This window comes from Heterodontus francisci, unplaced genomic scaffold, assembly GCF_036365525.1.
Source record: "Heterodontus francisci isolate sHetFra1 unplaced genomic scaffold, sHetFra1.hap1 HAP1_SCAFFOLD_54, whole genome shotgun sequence".
Taxonomy (NCBI): Eukaryota; Metazoa; Chordata; class Chondrichthyes; order Heterodontiformes; family Heterodontidae; genus Heterodontus; species Heterodontus francisci.
In genome coordinates, this window is record NW_027140250.1 from 6,534,311 (window position 1) to 6,561,770 (window position 27,460).

A 27,460-nucleotide genomic window follows, 5' to 3' on the forward strand; every position below is an offset into this window, starting at 1 on the left:
AATGTTCCAGTATTTCCGAAATGGTGAAAAAACGGAAAATAGACTTCAGGGTCATGGGCAAGGACAGGAAAAAAAAAACAGCAAATGGAATGCTGGGCTTTATATCTAGAGGAACGGAATACAAGGGGCTAGAAATGATGCTACAGCTAAAAAAAAATCCTGGTCATGTCACATCTACAGTAGTGTTCAGCTGTGTGCAAACAAAAAGTATTTTGGACAGTTAGAACTGTGCAAGAAGTATTGTGCGACAAGAACTGATGCTCGGAGTACTATTGATCATATTTTGTATAAATGATTTCGACTCAGGAAAGGGACATACAATTACAATATTCATTAATGACATGTACTTGGGACAATAGTTAATACTGAGGCAGATTGTGATAAAAAAAACATGACGTTAACGAAATTGTAAATTAATTCTAATGCAGATAAATGTACACTTACACATTAGGGTCAGAAGAATGAGAACTCATTTTCCTTGGACAATGATAATCTAAATTGTGTCGAGGAGCAATGGGATTCAGGTGTACAGATAGAAAAATGAATACAATAGCAATACGGGTTAACAAAGCTACAGAAAATACAAAAACATTGAGGATTATTTTCAGAGGGATACGTTGAAAGGGGAGTCATACCCAGCACAAGGAAAGATTTGCTGTTGATGGGAGTCGGTTGATTGGGTGCGAACTGGTCAGTGTTTCCCTGCTTTACTCGGCAATATGCAACTGGGCAATTTTCCACCGTATCAGTTGGATCCTATTGCTGTAACTGTACTGGATCAGCTAGGCTCCAGTTGTTGCTAGTTTTAGAGCACTGATCTTCAGCACTGCAGCTGGAGTATTATCGGGCCCATAGTCTTTGTTATGTGCAGTGTGCTAAGCCGCTTCTTCATGTTGTGCACTGTACATTTAGGAATGGACCGAAAAATAGAAAGCATTTGCACAGCAGTAGCTCATTGGCAAGGATTGTCACGCACTACTTCTCACCTTTTGCCAGTCTGAATAACTACCTTTAACCCACACTTTGTTGACTGTTTTGTAGCCAGTTTTCTACAGTCTGTCATGATCACCCTTCACAGTGTACAATTAATTACCTTGAAACCACATTCACAGTTTTAGGTTTAAAAACTGGACAGACAGCTTGTGACCAGCAAGATGCAACAGTCAGCATATAATCATAGAATGTTTACAACACAGAAGGAGGACATTCAGCCCGTTGTGTCCATGCTGGTTATCGGCAAGAGCTCCTCAGCTGGTCCTATGTTTCTGCCCTTTCCCCATAGCCATGCAAAGATTTTCTCTTCAGGTGCTTGTCCAATTCCACATTGAAAGCCACAATTGAATCTGTCTCCATCAGACTCGCAGGTAGAACATTCCAGATCCTAACCACTCGCTGTGTAAATAACTTATTCCTCATGTCACGGTTGGTTCTTTTCCCATCCACCTTATAACAGTGTTCTCTGGTTATTGACCTTTCTGCCAAGAGGAACACTTTCCCTCTATCTACTCTGTCTATTCCCCTCATGATTTTGAACACCTCTATCAAATTTCCTCGCAGCCTTCTCTGTTCTCAGGAGAGCGCCCACAGTTTCTCCAAACTATCATTGTAACTGAAGTATTTCATCCCTTGAACCTTCCTTGTAAATCCTTTCTGCACCCATTCTATAGCATTCACATTCTTCTAATGTGCCGTGCCCACAATTGTACACAATACGCCAGTTGAGGTGAAGCCAGTGTTCCACAAAAGTTCATAATAACTTCCTTACTTTTTTACACTATACCGCTACTTAAAAAGGCCAACATCCCATTGACTATTAACCAATTTCTCAACCTGCCCTGCTACCTTCAACGATTTGATCAGAAATACTCCCAGGTGACTCTTGGCTGCAGCCACTTTCTAATAGTACCCTTGAAAAGAGACTGGCAGCAAGCATTAAAAGAAATCCCAAAGTATTCTATAGACAGAGAAATAGTAAAGGGGTGGTAAAAGGAGGAGTGGGGTCGATGAGGGATGAGAAAGAGGATTTACATATGGAGGTAGCTGGTATAGTTCAGGTATTATCTACGTTCTCTGCGCCTGTCTTTGCCAAGGAAGAAGATGCACCCCAGGCAATGGTTGCAGAGGAGGTAATTCAGATACTGGAGGGGTTTAAATTAATGAAGAGGATGTATCAGATATACCCTGTTAATAAGAACATACGTATGAACATACAAATTAGGAGCAGGAGTTGGACACTCGACTCGTCGAGCCTGCTCCACCATTCAATACGTTCATGGCTGAACTGATTACTCCACATTTCCACTGACCCCGATAACCTTCCATCCCCTTGATTATCAAGAATCTACCTACCTCTGCCTTAAAAAAATTCAAACACTCTGCTTCCAATGCCTTTTGAGGAAGAGAATTCCAAAGAGTCACAACACACTGAGAAAAAAATTCTCCTCATCTCTGTCTTAAATGGGCGACCCTTATTTTTAAACAGTGACCCCTAGTTCTAGCTTCTCCCACAAGGGGAAACATCTTTTCCACAACCACCCTGTCAAGACCTCTCATGATATTATATGCTACAATCATGTCACCTCTTACTCTTGTAAATTCCAGCGGAAGCAAGCCTAGCCGGTCAAATCTTTCCTCGTATAGCAGGTCACCCATTCCAGATATTAGTCGAGTAAACCTTCTCTGTACTGCCTCGAACGCATTTACATCAGTCCTTAAATAAGGAGACCAGCATGGTACACAATATTCCAGATGTGGTCTCACCAATACCCTGTGTCGCTGATGACATTTTCCTAGCTTTTTTAATTACTTGTTGTACCTGCATACTAACGTTTTGCGTTTCATACACTAAGACACCCATATCTCTCTGTATCTCAGAGCTCTGCAATCTCTCACCATTTAGATAATATGCTTCCCTTCTATTCATACTCCCAAAGTGGACAATTTCCCAGTTTCCTACATTATACTCCATTTGCCAGGTCTTTGCCCACTCACTTAACCTGTCTATATCCCTTTGCAGTCTCCTTATGTCCTCTTCTCAAGTTACATTCTTACCTTTCTTTGTGTCATTAGCAAATTTAGCAAGCATGCCGTCGGTCCCTGCATCTAAGTCATTTCTATAAATTGTGAGGCCCCAGCACAGATCCCTATGGCACACCACTCGTTACTTCTTGTCAATCAAAAAAATGACCCATTTATGCCTACTCTCTGTTTCCTGTGAACTAACCAATCTTCCATCCATGTTAATACGTTACCCCCTACACCATGAACCTTTATTTTCTGCAATAGCCTTTGATGTGGCACCTTCTCAAATGCCTTCTGGAAATCTAAGTACAATACATCGACCAGTTCCCCTTTACCAACAGCACATGGAACTCCCTCAAAGAACTCCAATCAATTGGTTACACTTGATCTGCCTTTCACAAATCCATGTTGACTATGCCTGATTACCTTGAATGTTTCTAAATGCCCTGCCATAACATCTTTAATAAAACCTGGTACCATTTTCCCTAAGGCAGGTGTTAAACTAATTGGCCTATAGTTTCTTGCTTGCTGTTTCCCTCCCTTTCTGACTAAAGGAGCTGCATTCGCCAGTTTCCAATCTAAATTAACCATCCCCGAATCTAGGGAATGTTGGAAAATTCAAATTAACGCATCAACTACCTCACTTGCCACTTCTTTTAACACCCTAGGATGAAGTCCATCAGGTCCCGGGGACTTGCCAGCCTGCAGCTCCAACAATTTGCTCAGTACCTTTTCCCTGGTGTTTGCAATTTTCTTGAGTTCCTCCATCCCTTCCATTTCCCGATTTGCAGCTAAAACTGGGATGTTATTTTTATACTCAATAATGAAGACCGATGCCAAATATCTGTTCAATTCATCTGTCATCTCCTTATTTTCCATTATTAACTCCCCAGACTCACATTTTATAAGTACAACGCTCACTTTATTACCTCTTTTCTTTTTTTTTAATGTACATATATATATATATATATAAAAACTCTTACTATCTGTCCTTATATATCTACCTAGCCTTCTCTCGTCCTCTAATGCTACCTGACTTATCAATGTTTTTTCATCCTTTGTTTTTTAAAAATATTCTGTCCAATCTTTTGACCTGCCTCCCATCTTTGCGCAATTACAAGCTTTTTCTTTAAGTTTGATACGACCTTTGGCTGTTTTACTTAACCACGGATGGTGGGACCCACTCTTGGAATGTTTCTTTCTCGTTTAAATATTAGAAATTGTGTATTCTGAAATATTCCCTTAAATGTCTGCCACTGAAGCTCTGTTGACCTATCCCGTAACCTGATTTGCCAATTCACTTTAGCTAGCTCTGCATTCATGTCCTCATAATTGCCCTTATTTAAGTTTAAAATATTAGTCTTGGACCCACTCTACTCTCCCTCAAACTGAATGTAATATTCAATCATATTATGATCGCTGCTACCGAAGGGCACATTAACTGTGAGGTCATTAATTATTCCTACCTCATTGCACAATACCTGGTCTAGTATATCCTACTCTCTGGTTGGCTCCACAAGGTATTGTTCCAAGAAATTATCCCGAAAATATTCTATGCAGTACTCATCTAGGCTATCTCTGCCCATCTGACTTTTCCAGTCTAAATTTCGGCGAAAATCCGCCCCTAATTATCACTGTACCGTTCTGACAGGCTGCCATTCATTTATTCATTTATTCATTTATAACCCGCCCCACAGTGTGGTTAATGTCAGGTGGTCTGTACACCACTTCTGACAAGCAAATTCTTGCCTTAATGATTTTTCATCTCTACCCGAACAGCTTCTACATCCTGGTCTCCTGAACTGAGATCATCCCTCACCATTGCGCTAATACCATCGTTAATTAACAGAGCTACCCCTCCACCCATTCCTAGCTTCCTGCCCTTCCTAAATGCGATGTATCCTTCAATCTTCTGGTCCCTGTCTATATATATAAATGAACTAAACCTTGGTGTACAGGGCACAATTTCAAAGTTTGCAGATGATACAAAACTTGGAAGCATCGTGAACTGTGAGGAGGATAGTGCAGATCTTCAATAGGACATTGACAATTTGGTGGAATGGGCAGGCAGTTGGCGGATGAAGTTCAATGCAGAGAAATGTGAAGTGATTCATTTTGGTCGGACTGACATGAAGATAAAATATCAAATGAAGGGTTCAATTCTAAAAGGGTTCCTGGAGCAGAGGGACCTTGGTTTAATAGTGCATAAGTCATTGACGGTGGCAGGCTAGGTTGAGAGAGCGTTCAATAAAGCATACACTGCCCTGGGCTTTATTAATAGGTGCATAGTGTGCAAGAGCAAGGAATTAAGTTGAACTTGTATGAGACACTAGTTCGGCCTCAGCTGGAGTATTGCATCCAGTTCTGGGCGCCGCACTTGAGGAAAGATGTGAGGGCATTGGAGAGAATACAGAGACGTTTCATGAGAATGGTTCCAGGAATGAGGAATTTCAGTTATGAAGATAGATTGGAGAAGTTAGGACTGTTTTCCTTGGAGAAGAGAAGGCTGGGAGGTGATTTGATAGAGATATTCAAAATACTGAGGGTCCTGGACAGAGTAGATAGAGAGAAATTGTTTCCACTGGTGAAAGGACCGAGAAGGAGAGGGTACAGATTTAATGCATTTGGTAAAAAAAGCGAAAGTGACATGAGGAAAATCTTTTCTCATGCAGCAAGTATTCAAGATCTGGAATGTTTGGCTGAGAACGGGCTGAGGCAGGTTCAATTGAAGCATTCAAAAGGGGATTAGACAGGATATGAAAAGGAAGAATATGCAGAGTTATGGAGAGAAGGCAGGGGAATGGAACTGAGTGAATTTCTCTTTCAGAGGGCCCATGCAGACATGATGGGCCGAATAGCCCCCTTCTGCACTGTAACAGTTCAGTGATTCTGTGATATTGCCTCTCCTCCTTGTTCCAACCAGAATGTGCCAGTTCACACGTCTCTGCATTCAATTTCATCTGCCAACTGTCCGCCCATTTCATCAGCCTTTCTTTGTCTTCTTGAAGTCTATCACTATCCTCCTGACAGTAACTGGTCAGGATTTCAGGAAAACTCAGCGCTTTTCTTCCAATAGTTCAATGGTGTTGAGATTAATCGTTGCAACTGCTTCCTGAACTATGTTATCTCTTTTGTTTAATATTCTGTGCATTTCACTTTCTCAATATTTGCCAAAATGTAAATGGCAATGCGCAGGAAGCTGCGGGATCTTCCAGAGCTGTTATCTTTGTGATTCCCACAATAACTGCTCACCCATTACTTCAGCTCCCCGAGGCTGAGGAACCTCCCTCTCTCCCTCCCTTCCCTGCTCCCCAGTCTCAACTTCACAATCTGTGTGATATATCAGATCTGAGGCCAAGCGATCATTGCAGGTGGACAGCCGGGCTGAAAGTACATGCCCGGCAGCGGCTGTTGGGTTGATGAATGGAGAGTTGGGTTGAGGTTGTGACATTCCCAGCCGTTCAGATAATTCACTGCGGATCTAGGGAAAATCTCAATAGAAACTGCTCTGTCTGCATTGTAAATGTGCTGAGTATCAGGTATTGGCTGCTCCGGGTGGAAAATGTTTCTTACATATAATACTAATAATATAATTTTAAACAGTGATCCTAATATTAACAATAATTCTAACCGGAGATAACTGGAATTATTATCATCTGACTTTCCGGGTACGGACCATCCCGGATTGTTTTACTTTCACTTCTTCACAGAATCTAACAGCCGCGGCGGGAGATGAGAGACTGAGAAAGATTTTTACCTGAGCAGATGACGCCGGCATCATAGAAGTGTGTGTAGGGATAGTGATCCCATTGAGTTGACTTACAGTCCCGCAGAGAGGCCTCGGTCCCGCCGCACTTTACATTCACCGTCACAACGGGTCCGGACCCTTCCCCAAAGTGAGCCCGGCCCGGTGCAGAGACCGCGGTCCCGCAGCCCAGCTCCCGACACACAACAGCGGCGTCCTGCAGGTCCCAATCATTGCCATGCACAGTCCCCCACTGCCCCCTGTAGTGAATGTCCACTCTCCCAGTGCACCGACTGCCCCCATTCACCAGTCTCAGCTTCACCGTCTCTGTAAAATATCAGAAATATCATCAAGCGGTTCTGGTGTGTTAAACCCACAGGTTCCCAGTGCACAGACCCTCCCCATTCACCAGGTATGAATTGACAGGAATATCAGTCTGCACTCAGAACCCTAATAAAACCCGGAGTATATATTACACATGAAAAAAGGAAATGGAAATATTAATACACGGTGCAAACGAGCAGGGAACCAGGAGACAGCCGGATATTCCCACCAACACAGCGGCTCCAATGAGAGCTGGATGGGGACAGGCTCAGAATAGTTTTAACCTGCAGAAGTGGGGAGATGGGCGTGGCTGTAATGATCACATGTTTATGTGCTCAGAACTCATTGGACGAACACAGTGAGACCCCAGCACCAGGAAAGAGCAGAGGAAATTGCCCCCACACCCAGTGCAGCCAATGAAGACAGGGCTGGATGGTGATGTGATCTTGATATCAGCGCAGATTGGTTAGCTGGACCTTTGGACCGGCAGCAGTGTCAGTGGAGCTGATCCTTCACACTCTGCTCTTCAGAGACCCTCAGTTATTGTCCCTCTGCATGAAGACAGCAGTCATCTCTCAGCTGGGTAACAGTGTCAGTGGAGCTGATCCTTCACACTTTGCATTTAGAGACCCTCAGTTATTGTCCTTCTGCATGAAGACAGCAGTCATCTCTCAGCTAGGTAACAGTGTGAGTGGAGCTGATCCTTCACACTTTGCTTTTTAGAGACCCTCAGTTATTGTCCCTCTGCATGAAGGCAGCACTCATCTCTCAGCTAAAATTAAAGATCTTTAGTCACAGTATGAGGGACACCCTCCCTTTCTGACTCAATTGGGCAGCGGGTTAATCCGTGATCAAAGAAAATGCTGAGATTGTTGCCCAAGCTTAATATTTAATGGGATGGATTTGAGCAGAGAGAGAGCAGATAGTGTGAAAATAAAGGGCGGTTACCTGACGGGTCAGCCTGACTGTTCCCAAGTCTGCCTGAAATGAGAAGTTAACAATTAGAGTTCACTTGGGCAAGAAATGAATGAAACTGTCAGAAAGAAAAAACACAAGTACAACTAACTGCAGGGTCATTATTCCCGTGCCTTGCAGAAGAAATTATATCGGGATCTGTGATTTCATTCCTGAAAACAGAAAATACAGTTTCTGCAACACATTAATATTGGTAATGGGATAAAATATATCCAGTATTGTTTTCACATATACACACACTGACATCCGGATACACTCTCTCCTTGTGCTGATGGTGGGTGGGCTGCATGTATTACCAGTATGAAGGTGCCTGAGAAGGCGATGGTGATGATCCTCTCCCTTATAGAATCTTACAATGAAACAGCACAGAGGGACGCCATTCCGCCCATGGTGCCTATGCTGTCTCTGAGTAACAGCTGTCTAATTCGTCCCACTCCCATTCCCAATCGCTCTGTAAATTTGTGCTGATGGTGCTCTGTTCATTGATGACCCGCATGTAGATACCCTGAGAAGCGGGTGGTGATGGATACCCTTTTAAACCCGCTGGTGATGGCACTGTCAGTGAATTCAGCTTTCCGATCTAAAGTTCGAGAAGGGATGGCAACATAAATTAAAGATTTTCCGATCCTGTGGTCAATTTCAATGCCTTTTAATTTACTGCAAATTCTTCCACCTGTAACTTTCATAGTTTCTGTAAACGTGTAATTGGGCTATTCTGTCGTTGAATAAATTATATAGCTTCCTCAAACGAAACAAAACAAGATGAACGGTCTGTCAGCCTGCTGACTCCGTGCTGACTGTTTCTTACAAAGCTCCTGCTGTTCTGATTGTCTTGTCACCTGCCCTCGCCGACGTGCCCGATTTGATTATCCGTTAATGATTTTCGATCAATGGTGCTCCCATTTACTGGTTAAGCATTTCTGCTTTTCAAAAATTCAGTCAGTCAGTTGACCTGATCCCAATCCCCCTGATCACAATGTGTCTCACAGATCTCCAGGTGTTTATCTATTCTCAACATTATATACTACAGATGGTGAGTTGACCTGATCCCAATCCCCCTGATCACAATGTGTCTCACAGATCTCCAGGTGTTTTTCTATTCACAATATTATATACTATAGACAGTGTGTTGACCTGCTCCCCAACTCCCTGGTGAAAATATATCTCTCATGTATCACTGTCTCTTTGTATACTCTGGTGATATATTATGGACAACAGGACACCGATTCCTGTCCTCAGCTGTGCTTACCGAGCAATCTTGAATGCGTTACTGTTTCCCAACTACAATCTCACTGGTCTCTTTATGATCCTAATTCTGTAATGTAAATAGTGTGTGACTTCCTCCCAGTCCTGAAGCCTTAGCATTCCTACCAACTTTCCCTGGTAATTGTCAGTTCCCACAAATTGCCCTTTTCCAGTGGCCCAATGACAGACGAGGGGGAATAATCTTTCAGTATTTACTGAAAAACGGTTCCAATCTCAGTATTTTTGTAGAGTCCGTGAATCCTCTTCAATCCACTCATTCATTTCCCCTACTCTTCATGCATTTATCATTTCAGCCTGTAACCATCCATGTCACGTGGGATTTATTTCTCCAGATAATCCAGTGGTTCAAGGAGAAAGCCCACGAACACCCTCTTGGGGAAACTAGGGATAGACAATACATGGGTGGAGGACAACATCGCCAACATGACGACAGTGGTTCAAGAAAACACACCGCCATCCTGTCTGGCCACGTAGGGTTGTTCAGTAAAATCTGTCTGGCCAGCGAGCTCATATCCCGAAAATGAATCTAAACAATTGTAACCAAGATTCCCATACTTGTCTATTCGGCAAGTTTATCTCTTAATGTCTCAGAGAAATGTTCAGTCAATCCCCTGTCTCATTCATTACTATTTTTCCATTTATCTGCACTACTCCTCATTTCTGCTGATTCCTCCATTTTTCTCTCAGATCCTTCCTCGCAGTTTCTAACTGCTCTCATTATTGTTCTTGAAAAAGTTTGAATGCATTTCGGTGTACGTTTTTCAAATCTCCGATATATGCAGAGAAAATACCCACTATTCCAAAACACTTCTGGTCGGCCTCCTACCCTAGGTAAACTTCAGCTGATCTAAAACTCTGCTGCTGTTATCCTGGCATGAACAGTCCCGCTGTCACTGAGTCCCGGATCCCAACGCCTGAGATTTCAGTGTTTGCACCGTTACCTTCCTGATGTTTAGACTAATGGGTTTGGTGCAAAACTGTTAAGTTATTTTAACATTTTATACATAAGTTAACTTACTATTGTACCATATTACTACAGACAGTAATATAGAAATATTAATTATAAATAACAATAAACTCAAATGAGGTGAACTGAAACGGGACAAACGTGGGATATTCAAAGCCCAGAATTTAAACTCTTGAATGAGTCACAAAACCAGGGACAGTGGTGGTTCAGGGGATACAGAATACAGTCAATGCAGAGAGTTTATGAGTACATGCTTCGAACGGCAGATTATTAGGTGTGTCAAGAATCAAAATAATTATATTATATCAAATTATTTTAGGTCCAATTTGAACCACTTCCACAATTAAATGAGCTCTTGTGGATTTCAGAAGCTAATTAATTGATAGAATTACAGTTATTGTAGCTTACACTCACAAGTAAAGCACCGGACAGAAGGAACTCATATCAAACAATCCGGATTCTGTGTGTCAATACTATTATCAGTAACGTTTAGCCATCGATCTCCATAACACATCAACTAGTGTCTGAAGAAACGTTACCACGGTTCGAAATAACCAAACACGCATTGAACATTTGCAGTACCGAGACAAATTGTTCTGTGCACTGTCTGTTGAATTTAAATATGCAAACAAGTTCAGGATTTGTTCCACAAGGTGACCAGAGTATGGCACATGTAGAAGGACATTAAATAGTTTAATAGGAGTAGGGTTAGGCCATGCTGCCTACCCAGACTACTCCGCCGTTCAATACGATCATGGATGATCTACTGCCCCAGATCAACTTTCCCACCTTTTCCCAGAGATTGGGAAACAACTCCGGATCTTTCATTAAACACTGCATCGCACCATATACAATGTATGGGACATGTGGAAAGAGATTCAGAAATACGTCTGGATATTAAATAGTACATCAAATGTATGAATCATGCAGAAAGAGACTGAGAAACACTAATTATTACACAACACCGTGCATATAAATGTATGAAATCGAAATCATGATTTAATGTCAAAAGACATAGTTTTGAAGATTGTCGGTGATGAAATAAGATTGTTCATATGCCAAATCGCCCGAAACCAGTAGCATAATTTCTGGAGGGTATAATCGATAACACTATTAATAATCAGTACAAATGAAGCAATATGGATTGCCCCTCCAGCTAATATATTATACAATATTTATTGCCCTTTCTGAATATTCCAAATGCTGTACAAACTATTTAATCTAATTCTTTCCAGCACATGGCACTTCACTGAGAAATTCCGGGGACAGAAATCTCAATGTGGGATGAGTCGACTGGATGCAGATCCCGGTATTCTACAGTTCTGACTCCCATACACTCGATTGTAACACTGCCTACTATCTACTTCCAGGAGTCTCAGTTTTAAACGTCTGATTAGAATTTTAACTCCTGTCTGCTGCGTCCATCCGAGAGCCACAGGAAACAACATAAAACCGACTCTTGCCGCATTTCTGTTCGATTTTGGTAATAAAACAAAATTTCATACTTTCTCTCTGTTCCATGGCTTGCAGAAAATATTCTCAAATTACCTTAAAAATCAGAATTTTAGAATGCAATCCCTTTCACAAAACCAAAAGAAAATTAATCATGGAAGTCTGTAATAACATTAAGGGAGCGTTTCCCTGTCGTGAACCTGCATTTGCTGTCGATAGGCATTAACAAATGTCACCAAACCCGCACTGGAAACAGTGAGAAACTGAATCGAATCATCGACCGAAAAACTGCGCAAAATTATCGAGCAGGTGGAAGGAGACTATTCATGATATCTCATTAAACACTTCACGAAGCTTTACATAAAAGGAGCATGTGGAAGGAGACTTTGTCACATTAATTATTACTTGACGTTGTTCATATGAACATGTGAAATAAGTTGAGAATTTATAATACAAAGTTCTAAAGTTCAAGGTCATCATTAAGTAAACAATGACAAATGGAAAATCGTCCGGAGATTTTGGAATATTCATTAACATTATCTTTGGGAACGGCACTTCACAATTACAGTAATAACTAATGCTAATTGAAATAATATTGGTTCTGCCTACAGTTAATACATTATACAATATTTATAGATCATGTACAACACTCGAACGTGGAACAAACTATTTAAATCATTTCAGTTCCACTCAATATATCACACAGGGTCAGACAGCACTTCTACTGTGAAATAACTGGGACAGAAATGCCCGCATGGCTTCAGTCAGCAGTAGATTTAGCTTTGACTGCTGTTCGAGAATCCCTGCATTACCATCGAACCCAAACCCCAAGACCTTCTATTCTCACTGTGATCACTTTCTACTGCTGGATTGCTGTGTTTAAATTATCTGCTTAGAATTTCAACTTCAGTCAGTTGTGTTGGTACAAGAGCCGCAGAGGACCAAATAAAACAAATTGCCACAGTATTTGCTTTCAATTTTGCATTTAAATCAAAGTTTTGCACATGTCCCACCTGGGAATTTAGAAGACGTGTTAATCAGATGCAAGATATGATAAAAACAATGTTTTCTGAGGGCGAAAGAATGGATAATTGTTCCCTGAAGGTTGCTACCCAGGTTAATAGGGCTGTTAAGAAGGCATATGGTGTGTTAGCTTTTATTAGTAGGGGGATCGAGTTTCGGAGCCACGAGGTCATGCTGCAGCTGTACAAAACTCTGGTGAGACCGCACCTGGAGTATTGCGTGCAGTTCTGGTCACCGCATTATCGGAAGGATGTGGAAGCTATGGAAAGGGTGCAGAGGAGATTTACTAGAATGTTGCCTGGTATGGAGGGAAGGTCTTACGAGGAAAGGCTGAGGGACTTGAGGTTGTTTTCGTTGGAGAGAAGGAGGAGGAGAGGTGACTTAATAGAGACATATAAGATAATCAGAGGGTTGGATAGGGTGGATAGTGAGAGTCTTTTTCCTCGGATGGTGATGGCAAACACGAGGGGACATAGCTTTAAGTTGAGGGGTGATAGATATAGGACAGATGTCAGAGGTAGTTTCTTCACTCAGAGAGTAGTAGGGGTGTGGAACGCCCTGCCTACAACACTAGTAGACTCGCCAACTTTAAGGCCATTTAAGTGGTCATTGGATAGACATATGGATGAAAATGGAATAGTGTCGGTCAGATGCTTTCACAGGTCGGCGCAACATCGAGGGCCGAAGGGCCTGTACTGTGCTGTAATGTTCTAATTCTAATTCTAATTTTATATTGATGGAATGTAAAATCAAACCAACAGCCCAAGATTCGTATTCAGCGTGAATTCGACAAATGAGATAAACTATTTCAATATTCGCTTCATATGATAGAAATGAATCACAGTGTTTTTTGTCATAAAGCATGCCTGCTTTTTAAAAATGATTCTGAGCAACTAGCGATTGGAGAAACGGATACAGGGAGTCATGTGCAATTCATTGTTTATGTTTTCTGTGGCTTGAATACAATTTTCTTTAAATAATCCACAAAACAGGCTTTTACGATCCAATTAGTTAATATTCACGGAAATGCAATTCGTTAAACACAGAAAGTATCTGATAACACTGGGACTAAGCTAGCCTGTCAGTAAACCAATAAAGTTTGTAACAGACAGAGATTAATAAATGTAACCAAACACACACGGGAAATAGTGAGAAACAGAATGGAATCATCAATGGAATAAAGCAACAAATATCGAGCCGTTGGAACAATCAAAAAGAACATTATCGCTAACTCTTTACACACAACATGACACTGTAAGAAAATATGTGATTGCGAAAACTTAACAATCTTTAGGCACTGTACAAAAAAATGGAGGCAATAGAATAATTAATTTAATATAAAAGATACTAATTTTGAAGATCATCACTAACTGATCAATAATACAGAGCAAATTCTCCAACGATTTAGGAACTTTTAGTAACATCATTTTTTGCAGAGTGCTCTTGATAATTATCTAATCATGAAAACGAATTGAAAAAGATTGGTTCCACCTCCAGTTGAGTGGTTATTATAGATTGAAGGTAACACTTCAACATTGAACAAATTATTTTAAAATATTTAGTTTCATGAACTGTATCACTAGGAGAGCAGACAACACTTGTGTTGAGAAACATCTGTGACAGAAATGTGTGTGGCGGTTCATGGCGGCAGGAGATGTACTTTTGACTGGTGATCTACACTCAGTGAGATAACTTACACCTTACTCTGATACACTCTATTCAAACAAAGACGGCGCTCTACTTCTATCAGACTCGCTTTAAATACTTAGATTAGAATTTCAATTCCAGCTGGCTGTGTCAGTATAAGAAACACAGGGGGAAATATAAAACAAACTCCTGCAGTCTTTGTGTTCGATACAAATTCAACTGGGGATACAAAATACCCGTTAATTAGATGTAGAATATTCCAAACTCTTTTGCTGTAACCAAAACAATATTACTGTTAGCAACAGCTCAATTGCTCGCACTCTCGCCTCTGAGTCAGGAGAGGGTGGGTTCAAGTCTAATTCCAGAGACTTGAGCACAGAATCTAGGCTGCCACTCCAATGCAGTACTGAGGGTGTGCTGCACTGCCCAAATGCTTTCCATCGGAGGAGAAGTTAAACCGAGGCTCCGTCAGCCCTTTCAGGTACACTATTTGGAGGAAGGGCAGGGGAATTATCCCCAGTGCTCTGGCGAATGTTGATCCCTCAATCCACATGTCACACACACAAAAAGTATTCTGGTCATTATCACATTGCTGTTTGTCTGCGCTTGCTGTGTGTAAATTAGCAGCCACGTTTTCTATATTACAGTATGGACAACACTACAAAACAATATCGAATTGACAGCAAAGCCCTTTGGGATGTCCTGACGTCGTAAAATGCGCTATATAAGCGCAAGGCATTTTTATATAAATGGAGATTTATTCCTATTTGTAGTTGAAAGAACTTAATATTGAAACATTCAATCCAAAATTTGTAGGAAATGAAGCTACTACAAATTATATTACACAGTATCCATTTCATACCATCCCAATGAATGACAACTGTAAATAAAATAGATCCGTTTTCCGTAAATTGATCTCAGACACTGACATATTCTATTCCAACAGCGAAGTGGCTCTTTTTCTAACAGACCCTGCTTAAATCGACCCATGAGATTTTCAATGCCAGTCTGTTCTGTATGAGCGGCTGGTGGACGGCAATAAACAAGTGCCGATATTTCATTAAACTTTACACAAGAAAATTAAAATGTATAAAGCATTATTTACTTTCTACATCTCCTGAATGGGTTCTGTATTAAAGATGATAATTAGATTAATAATATACATCTTGTAATAATAATCAGTCTATCAGTAAATAACATAATGCATTCAATAATCTGTAACTTACAGTTCAAAAGCTGCAGTAGAGATAAGGTCAGGAAGGTTCTCATCATCGTTCTGGCGCTGGGTACAGCGATGAGAACAGAACATTAACCGAACGCTGTTCTCAGACACTAAGAGCTCCTTACAGCAGCTTCTGATACTCTGGCAGTTGTGGAAATTAATTCTTTGACAGAAGTTTCTGCAGAAACCAATGTGTCCTTCCAAATAACCAATAGATTTTGACTTGTTTGAACCGTGAATTGCATGCTGGTAAAATAAACCAATGAGAAGAAATTTGACCATTAATGGATAAAATGAACCCAGGTTCCAAATACCAGCCTATCCTGCGAGGATAATGACGTGTGACAGTGTGAAAAGTAAATGAATCACTGATCTGGCGTCCAGATCATAGATTCATAGATGCTTAGGAAAGGCCATTCGGCTACTTTAGTCAGAGTCGTCCCTTTGAAAGAGCTGTCTAATTTGTTGTCACATCTGTAGCTTTTTCTGGTAACCCTGCAAATTATTCCATTGCAAGCACTTGTTTAATTGTCTTTATAAATTCCTCTGGAATCTGATTTCATCACTCTTTCGGGTCTTGCTTTCCAGATCTAAACAAGCCTTAGTGTGAAGAAATGTCTCTTCACTACCTTTCTAGTTATTCTGCCGGTTCGACAGAAGGTCTCGGACCCAGGCCATTCTCTGGAACTGCAGAGAAGAGGTAGGTGAGGCAGGGTCACCAGAGTCAGTACGCAAGGCCCCGGTGAGAGGGCCTGGGTGGTTTTCTTGTGGTGCAGGAGGAGGGAGGTCCCGGGGAATGAACTGGTTCCTGGTGGGGGTGCTCTGTACGTCACAAATTGGCCATGAAGGAGGCAACGCCCCACCCCACCCACAAGGCCACAGGGAGAATGCTTCGTTTTACAAGGTGTCCTCTCCATATGGTGGAGGACATCGCTGCTGGTAAGATCCCAGCGGCGGTGGAATGATCCCATACTTGTCCCTTAATAGGCCACTTAAGATCCTCAATCTGCCATTGGGCGAGAAGGCTGTTGTCGGCCTATCCTGCCTCCGGGATCACTGGACGATGGGGAGGCGCTGGGATCCCCATCCTGCCAAATCCTTTGCCACACACCGCTTTTCCCCGTGCCCCCTCCCCACCCCTCCTGTCTTCCAATCACGAATCTGGGGGCCAGTAAAATTCTGGCCATGATCTCTGATGACAAACGTAGTCATGAGGGGAAATAATTTCCGCATTCTTACTCTTCCATAACCCCTCATTATTTTGAACTCTGTTAGATCTGGGATGGTGGGACTGACGTATGAGGAGAGATTGAGTCGCTTGGGATTATATTCGCTGGAGTTCAGAAGAGTGAGGGGGGATCTCATGGACGCCTACAAAATTCTAACAGGACTCGACAGCGCAAATGCAGGAAGGATGTTCCCGATGTTGGGGGATTCCAGAACCAGGGGTCACAGTCTAAGGATGCAGGTAAGCCTTTCAAGACAGAGTTAAGGAGAAATTTCTTCACCCAGAGAGTGGTGAGCCTGTGGTATTTGCTAGCAGAGAAAGCAGTTGAGGCCAAAACATTGTATGTTTTCAAGAAGGAGTGAGATATATCTCTTGGGTCGAAAGAGTTCAAAGGGCATGGGACGAAAGCGGGAACAGGTTACTGAGTTGGATGATCAGCCATGATCATAATGAATGGCGGAGCAAGTTCGAAGGGCCGAATGGCCTACTCCTGCTCCTATGTTCTATGTTTCTATCCCACTGAACTTTACCTGCTCCAATAAGAAAAATCCAAGCTCCTGAATTCTCTCCATGTAAATGAATTCCCTCACCCGTGGTGCCTTCTTGATAATCCTCATTTGTACGTTTTGCAGGGCCTTGAAATTCTTCCAAGGTATTCATGCCCGGAATTGCACATAGAACGCCAGCTGAGTCATAACAATTGATCTATAAATTAGCAGCTTGATGCCCGTTATGTTTGAATTCAATAACCCCATTTTGAAATCAAATATCTCGTACACTTTCTCAATCAGCTTCTCTACTTGCCCTGCAATCCTTAAAGATTTATGAACATGCATTCCCCTGTCCCTCTGTTCTTGCACCTCCTGAAAATGGTACTATTTATGTTATATCGACATGATGTTTTCACAATGAACATCACTTCTGACTTGACCACAATAAGTTGCATCTACCGTTGATCTGCCCATTTCAGCAGAATGTCTACCCTGAAGACTGCTATAATAATTTTCACGATTTAATGCAGAGCCATGTTTTTCAATATTCACAAATGTAAAAATTATACATTCTAAACCGAAGTCTATGTAATTTGCATGTCGAAGGAAAAAACAGCAGTCTTAAAACCAACCCCCGGTCAACAGCCATTCTCGCCTGTCAGAAGAACGTCCATTCACCACTGTTCTCTACCTCCTATCTCTTACCCAATCGACTACTCGAGCTGACATCGTCCCTTTAATAATATGCATTCCCATTTTCTGAATAAGTCTGTTATGAGGTACTTCGTCAGCATTGGATGCCCACATACACAAGGCCTACTTCAGTGTCTTACTTGATTGAAGAACTCAATCAGCTAAGTTACACGCAATTGGCCTTCAACAAATCCGAGATGGTTTGCTCATCTTACTCCATGCTTCTGCCAGTGAGAATTAATTTTGTCGTTGATGAAACCCTCTGGTAGATCTCTCACCCTTCACTGTGGTTAGACAGATCAGCGTGCAGTCACAAGGTTTGCCCTGTCCTCTCGTTTTGAAAAGGAGTCTAACATTTGCCAAGTTCCAGTCCTTTGGCCCCAGTGCGATATACAAGGAGGATTGAAACATTGTGGTCAGAGCTGATCGTATCTCCAACCCAGCTTCCTTTATCTCCCAGAATGCTTCCCATCTGGACCAGGGATGTTGTCAACATTTAGTGACAAACTGTTTAGCAACGCGTTCCCATCTATTTTATCCTATGCGGGATCTCTGCTTCCCTCTCCTCGATTGCGACGTTAATTTCAGGCTCTTCTTTATTGAAGGCAGTTGCAAATTAGTCATTCTGTACCTCAGTCATGTCCTCTGCCTCGACAGGAATATTTATTTGCTTCTCCATAATCGGCTGCACCATTCCTTTATTTTTACTTGTACATGTTTTAGAAAATTTCTGATCCATTTACTGTTAGCTGCTATTCTTTTCTATGCTTTCCCTTTGTCCTTCTTGTATTCTTTTCCAATTCTCCCTGTACACTCTGCTTTCTATTTGGTTTGAGATTATATTCTTGAATTGGAATTTGTAATGAATCTCTTCTTTCTCTTTTCCTTTAACTGACAATTCATTTTTCATCCAGAGAGTGCAGAATTTAATTCCCCATCTTCACCTCTAGACTTGAGTATTCCAATGCATTCCTGGCCAAACTCCCTGTTTGCATCCTCAGTCATCCTGAGTACATCCAAACCTCTGCTGCCTATATACAACTCTCGCAAGGAGACGTTCATACATCACCTCTGCACTCGCATTAGCTTCTGGTCATGCACCTTAACAATATTGAAATTCCCACGTTTATTTTATAATCTCCCATGAGCTCTTCTCTCCCTATCTCTGCAGTCTCTTTCAGCCCTATGAGATATGTGTCCTCCTTCAATTCCGGAAACCTGAGCATTCCCAAATTTAATCGCTCCACCGCTGGTGGCCTTATTTTCATCTGCCAAGATCCGAAATTCTGGAATTCCCACCCGAAACCTCTGCCTCTCTACATATTTTTCCTCCTTTAAGATGCTGCTTAAAACTTACCACCTTGACGAAGCATTTAGTCATCTGACATAATATCTGTTAACGCTGCTCGCTATCAAATTGTGTTTGATAATATGACTTGGAAATTTTAACTATGTAAGGACACCTCATAAAGAAGAAGTTGTTGATCTTGTTTTCCACCTTCTCCTTTACTCTTCTCCAGTTAGAAGTGTGCTTTCGAATGAAGTGTATTTAGCTCTCGGTGGCTGAAAGGGCCTTTGAACCTCTCCATTCCAGTTCCACTATTATTCCTTCCATCCTTCCTTAACCATAATGAAGTTGCCCTTACCCTCAACTTTCACTCCACCAGACTCTACATTCAATGAAATATCCTCCATCACTTCTGCCAACTTCACTGCAATGCTCCCACCAGACATCCTCTACTCCATTTTCAGCATTCTGAAGGTACAGCTTGACCCACTGTTCCTTCACTCAAAACACCCACTACTCTCCCAATGTCACCTTCCCATGCAAGTGTTGGTGATGCATGACCTGCCCTTTCACCTTCTCTCCTTCAACTGTCAGGACCACAAACAGTGATTTATTTGCATTTTTGTCTTTGTTTAATCAATGTATTAATTCTTAACAATTGTCCTCGACACCATGGAGATGAAGCATACCTTCTGCAATTACTTTGCTGAGGACTTCCTTTAAGTCCCTTAGCTTCCATTCACATGCCATTATAATTCACTGTCCCACTCTCAGCTGACCTCTCTGTACTCAGCCTCCTACATTGTTCCAATTTTTCTGACTCAGCATCAACTTCAAAAATAAACACGTGGGAACTACTGCCCCCCATTTGTTTTTGACAGCAGGTTCTGGTAATGATTCTGTTCTTCATTTAATCACTACTGCCTTCCACCCCATCGCAGTTTCTCTCTTTAACTCCTTCCTCTGTTCCCATTTTCCCAGCCTCTGTCCTTACTCAAACACTGTTGCAGCACAAACCTTTCCTGTTCTGAAGAAAATTCTCTTTCTCAAAATGCTGCCTCGCCTACTAAGTATTTCCAACATTTTCAGTTCATGATTTAGATTTCCAGCATCTGCAGTATTTTGACTTTTTAAAGAAGTTGATGTCATAGAGAAATGTGGTGAGGTTGCAATTGAATGTAAATACATACACACAACAGATAAATAACTTCGGAGAGAGTGGCAAATGGGAATTTGATGGGATCAGGAAAGTAATCTTCTTCGGCACACACTTGGTCAAATGTTGACTTGTTGCCCAGGGCAGTCACCTCGATTACCATTACCACCATTACCAGCAATACAGCAATCACTGCTGTTCTGCTCAGTTTTGCTGTATTTTCCCACTGTGGAACAGCAGAGCGTATCTGAGCAATTCCTCTCAAAACTTCTGCACTCCATATAAGGACTGTGCAGTTTATTGGGAAAACTGCCAAATATTTGAGGAAATGTGATCTCGAATTGAGACTGTCGAGAGACGCAGAACACACTGAGACACTGAGTGATCATCATAAGTTGTGAATATTCACCATCGTTGAACTATACAGGGAGGGATGTGATGTGTTTCCTCTAAAACAAAGGAATCTGTTTTCTGGAAGGTGATCACTTGGAGTCAAGAACGGCTTTCCATTGCCGAAATATGTGAAAAGCAGCTCACAGTCTGCAGAGCCTCAGAGCAGCCACTGCGTGTTTTTCTGTTCTGTTGAACTGAGAGGAAGCACCTGGCGTTGTGGTGATTTCTCTGCTTCCGTTTTTCTTGCCTGCTGCTCTGTAATGTCAAGATACTGCAGCAGCATATTTCAACTCGGAATTTGAAATTACGTTGTTTAAAGTCCAAAAGGACTAAGTATCGGGGGAAGCATTTCTGGGCAATATCATTAATTCATTTGAAATATTTGACAGCTTAGTGTCTGCAAATAAACGTACCTCTTATCACAAAAACTGAATCACAGCACAGAATATCTGTAATCTGTGTACAATTTCCAAATGTATAACACACAATATCAACAGGCCGTGATAAATCACTTTGAGTCCAAATCAATCAACAAAGTCAGATACACCAAAGCATCAATTCTCGCTGTGGTTTTAATTTAAAATAGAAGAACCCATGAGATGTTGCCTGCATAGGTTAATGAAGCAGGAATACTGTTAAGAATCAAATACAATCAGGAGGATTGAGCCTGTGTTAATGTAAAGTGTTAACTCGCTGTGATCCGATCACTGGAAATGCAGCCTGTGTCAATATCAGTAGTTAACTTGCTGTGATTCAATTCAAAGAGGGGAATTGAAGGTAGACAGTTGCTTCAATAAACTGTCCACTGTGCCCCAATAAATAAAATTTAATGTCAGCCTGATTTCTCTGGGAGTGGAAGTAGATCTGGGTAATGAAAAGAGTCTGAAGAACTAAAACAGATCAATAAATGAACACAGCTGAGCTGCCACTATAAAGTTATCACAGGTAGAAAACCTTCAAATGATTAATTCCCCGGATCTCACATAGAATGAAACAAAACCTCCCCAGAAATGGACATTTCATAAAAGAATTCCACAAACTGTATTGTCAATGTAGACAAAAAGGAGTTGAAACAAGGTAAAGCCCCCATAACACTGCCACACACTCTTTGGTTTCTGAGGATGTGTCCAGTACTTTCCCAATCTGATAGACCTGTCCCCCTGAGGTGTGTTTTGCAGATCTCACAGACTGACAATTTCAGTATGAGCCAAGGGTGTTGACAGCAACTGATTGTCAGAGAAACTTGAAACACACGCACAGAATGGTGGGGATTGAAGATATTTGGGTCAATCTCTTGCATCTGTGAGGAGCTAATCAATCCTGTAAACAGTGGCACTTACACATGAACATGCTGAGAAATGGTAGCACTCACCAAGGAACTTGCAGTAAGCACTGATACTCAGCAAAGAACCTATATAAATTATGTTATACTTGCAAGATCTCCTCAGACTTTCTCAAATACTTAAGAGAATGCAGTATGAAAGTAGAGATCTGACGATCTCTCTGCCAACACTGTCATTTTCTGGGATCCCTGTTAATAATGTGACACTCAGGCAACCTAATAAACACTGACCTTAAATTAGAAAGTGCTGGAAATACTCAGCAGATCTGACAGCATTTGTGGAGACAGAGTTAGCATTTCAGGTCTGTAACCTTTCATCAGAACTGGAAAAGGTTAGAAATGTAATAGTTTTTTTTACAAAGTGAAAAGAAGGCGGCAAGCAGAAATAAAATTAAGATGTGTGATCGGACGGAGAGCAGGAGAGATTTTTTGTTCTTGTTGTTATTATTCAGTCATGGGGAGTGGGCGTCTCTGGCGAGACCAGCATTTATTGACCATCCTTGATTGCCTTTGCCATGGTGTGAGTTGCCTTCTTTAACTGCTGCAGCCCTTGGGGTGTAGGTACGCCCAACAGTGCTGCAAGGAAGGGAGTGCCAGAATTTTAATCCAGCGACAGTGAAGGAACGACGGTCTTGTTCTCAGTCAGGATGGTGAGTGGCTTGGAGGGGAATATTAAGGTGGTGGTGTTCATATGCATCTGCTGCCCTTGTTCTTCTAAGTAATATGGGTAGCGGCTTTGGTATGTGCTTGGTGTGTTGCCACAGTGCACCTTGTTCTTGATACACATTGCTTCCACTGTGTGTCGGTGGTGGAGGGAGTGAATGTTGGAGGTTGTGAATAGGGTGCCAATCAAGCGGACTGCTTTCCTGGATGGTGTCGAGCTTCTTGAGTGTTGCTGGAACAGCACCCATCCAGGCAAGTGTCGAGTATTCCATCATACTTCTGACATGTGCCTTGTAGATGGTGGACAGTGACTGGGGAGACACGATATGAGTTACTTGCGGCAGAACTCCTTAACAGCTGACTTGTGTCTGTAGCCACAGTCTTTACCTGGCTGGTCCCGTTCAGTTTCTGGTCAACGTTTACCCACTGGGTATTTATAGTGGGGGATCAACAATTCTAATACCAATGAGCATCAAGGGGAAATGGTTAGATTACCTCTTGTTTGAGATGGTCACTGACGAGCACTTGTCTGGTGCGAATGTTACTTGCAACTCATTAGCACAAGGCTTGATGTTCTCCATGTCTTGCTGCATATGAACACAGGCTGCTTTAGTATATTATGAGTCACAAATGGGATTGAACATTGTACAACCATCAGCAAACATCCCCACTTCTGGCCTTATAATGGAGGGATGGTCATTGATGAAGCAGCTGAAGATGGTTAATTTATCTGGTGTGTCATGTGGCTGGAAGCCTTGCCTGATTCAACAGGCTGGATTTTTCAATCCTTTTGGAGATGGCCTGGGAGTCAGGATGGTTGGCAATACGGGTGGGGAAGGCATCGGGTTGGGAGCTGATCTGTGTGTTGTTCAATTGTTTAACTCTTTCTATCACATGTTGCTTCCACTGCTGGGTATGCAAGTAGTTCTGTGTTGTCGCTTCACCAGGCTGACACCTCATTTTTAGGTATGCTTGGTTCTGCTCCTGGGAAGCCCTTCTACACTCTCATTGAATCAGGGTTGCTCCCGCATTTGGATGGTAATGGTAGAGTGGGGGATACGCCGTGCCATGAAGTTACACATTGTGGTTGAATATAATTCGGTTGTTGCCTATGGCACAAAGCGCCTCATGGATACCCAGTTTTGAGTTGCTAGATCTGTTTGCAATCTATGCCATTTAGCATTGTGGCAGTGCCACACAGCACAATGGTGGGTATACCTCAATGTAATGAGGTCTTTGTCTCCAGAAGGACTGTGCGGTGGTCAATCATAGAGTCAGAGTCATAGAGTTATACAGCACAGAAACAGGCCCTTCGGCCCAACGTGTCTGTGCCAGCCATCAAGCACCTAACTATTCTAATCCCATTTTCCAGCACTTGGCCCGGACCATTGTATGCTATGGCGTTTCAAATGCTCATCTACATAATTCTTAGATGTCGTGAGGGTTCCTGCCTCTACCATATCTTCAGGCAGTGCGTTCCAGACGCCAACCACCCTCTGGGTTCAAATTATTTTCCTCAAATCCCCTCTAAACTCCCTGCCGCTTACTTTAAATTTATGCCCCCTCGTTATTGATCCCTCAGCTAAAGGAATAAGTTTCTTCCTATCTTACCTATAAATGCCCATCATAATATTGTCTACCTCAATCACGTCCTCCCTCAGCCTTCTCTGCTCTATGGAAAACAACCCTAGCCTTTTCAGTCTCTCTTTATATCTGAAATGCCCCAGCACAGGCAACATCCTGGTGAATCCCCTCTGCAATCTCTCCAGTACTATCACATCCTTCCTATAGTGTGGAGACTAGAACTGTACACAGCACTCTAACTGTGGCCTAACTTACATTTTATACAGCTCCATCATAACCTCCCTGCTCTTATATTCTATGCTTCCACTCAAAAGGTCAAGTATCCCATGTGCCTTCCTAACCACCTGATCTACCTTTGCTGCTGCCTTCAATGATCTATGGACAAGTACACCAAGGTCCCTCTGTCCCTCTATTTCCTAGGATCCTACCATCCATTTTATATTTCCTTGCCTTGTTAGCCCTCCTATGCATCACCTTTTTCAGGATTAAACTCCATTTGCCACTGCTCCGCCCATCTCACCAACACATCTATATCGTCCTGTAATCTAAGGCTTTCCTCCTTCACTATTTAAAATATCATCAATTTTAGTGCCATTTGCAAGCTTACCAATCATACTTCCTGTATTCACGTCTGAATCATTAATGTACACTACAAACAGCAAGGGTCCCCGCACCGATCCCTGTGGTGCAACACTGGTCACACGTCTGCACTCCCAAAAACAACCCTTGGCCATCAGCCTCTGCCGCCTGCCACTAAGCCAAATTTGGATCCAATTTGCCAAATTACCCTGGGTCCCATGGGCTCTTACCTTCTTAACCAATCTCCCATGCGGGGCCTTTGCAAAAGCCTTACTGAAGTTCATGTAGACTACATAATCCACTTTACCCTCATCTACACATCTAGTCACCTCCTCGAAAAATTTCAATCAAGTTTGTTAGACAGGATCTTCCCCTGACAAAGCCATGCCGATTATCGCTGATTAATCACTGCCTCTCCAAGTGAAGATTAATCCTGTCCCTCAGAATTTGTTTCCCAATAGTTTCCATACCACTGATGTAAGTATCTGTTGCATCCCTGCTCCCCTTCTTGAATAATGGTACCACATTCAGTGGCCTCCAGTCCGCTGGTAACTCTCCTGTTTCCAGAGAGGATTTTAAAATTTGTGTCAGGGCCCCTGCTATCTCATCCCTTGCCTTATATAACAGCCTGGGATGCATCTCGTCTGGGCCTGGGGATTTATCCACGTTAAATCCCACTAAAACAGCTAATACTTCCTCCGTTTCAAAGTTAATTTGTACAAGTATATCATAATCCCCCTCCCTGATCTCTATGCCCACATCCTCCTTCTCCATCGTCAACGCAGATGAAAAGTAATCATTTAAAACCATACCTATGTCCTCCGGCTCTACACACAGATTGACACTTTGGTCCCAATTGGGCCCTACTGTTTCCCTAGTTATCTTCCCGCCCTAAATGTACTTATAAAACGACTTGGGACTTTCCTTTATTTTGCCCACCAGTGCTTTTCATGTCCGCTCTTCGCTCTCATAATTCCATGTTTTCTGTGCCCCCCCACCCCCACCCCCCTACACATTCTACAGGCTCGAGGGGCAGAATAGCCTACTCCTGCTCCTATTTTCTATGTTACTATTCTCCTCTATGGCCTCCACTGTTTTCAGCCCTCGAAATATGCCACAAGCCCCCTTTTTTACCTGATCCGATCCTCGAGATCCTTTGACATCCAGAGTTCCCCGCGCTTGTTAGACCTACCCTTCACCTTTACGGGTACATGCTGGCTCTGAACTCTCACTATTTCCTCCTTGATTGACTCCCAATGACCTGATGTAGACTTTCCCTCAAGTAGGTTGCCCCAGTCCACTTTAGCCAGATCCTGTTTTTCATGTTGATATTGGCCTTCCCCCAATTCTGTACTTTTATTTCCGGTCCCCCCTGGTACTTTTCCATCGCTACCTTAATTCTTACAGAGTTATGAACACTCAGCCCGAAATGCTCCCTCACTGATACTTCTATTACTTGTCCAGCTTCATTCCCAAGGATTAGGTTCAGGACTGCTCTTTGTCTTGTCGGAAGTTTTACCTTCTGGCTCAAAAATCTCTCCTGTCTGCATTTTAAGAATTCCGCCCCCATTAAGCCTTTTGCAAAAAGAATATCCCAGTTAATATTGGGGGAACATGAACTCCCGTACTATAGCCCGATCAGTGTTACACCTGCCTCAGATTTGCCTACGTATCTGCTCCTCTATCTCTCCCTGACTGTTTGGAGGCCTGTCGTACACTGCCAGCCAAATGATTGCCCCTTTTTTTGTTTTGAAGTTCTACCCATATGCCCTCATTTGAGGTTCCCTCTGAGATATCACCCCTCCTTACTGCAGTAATTGACTCCTTGATCAACAGTGCATTGCCACCTATTCTTTTACCCCCTCGTCTGTCTCGTCTGAAGGTTCTGTACCTTTTAATACTGAGCTGCCAGTCCGGCCCTTCACACAAATATGTTTCTGTGATCCATTAATATCATAATCCCATGTGCTAATTAATACCCTCAAAACATTTGCCTTGTATGTAAGACTCCTCGCATTAATAAAATAGATGCAATCCATCCTTGCATTATTCGCTCGTGCCTTAACAGGTCTCTGTTTGCTCTGCCTTCCAAACTGACTTAGATTTTCTTCTTTATTTGACTGTGCATCACCCCTACTGTCCCTCCAGTCTTCTACCATTGTGCTGCCAAATTAGTTTAACCCCCAACAGCCCCCCTGCCACCCCAACAGCACTAGCAAATCTACCAGCAAGGATGTTGAAAAAACACACACACAGGCACACACACACCGATCAGACCCCATGCACTGAGCGAGACAGATATACAACCACATGCACAGACAGACAAAGAGAATCACACACACACACACCGATCATCCCCCAGGTTCTGAGCCAGACAGATAGACAAACACACACACACACG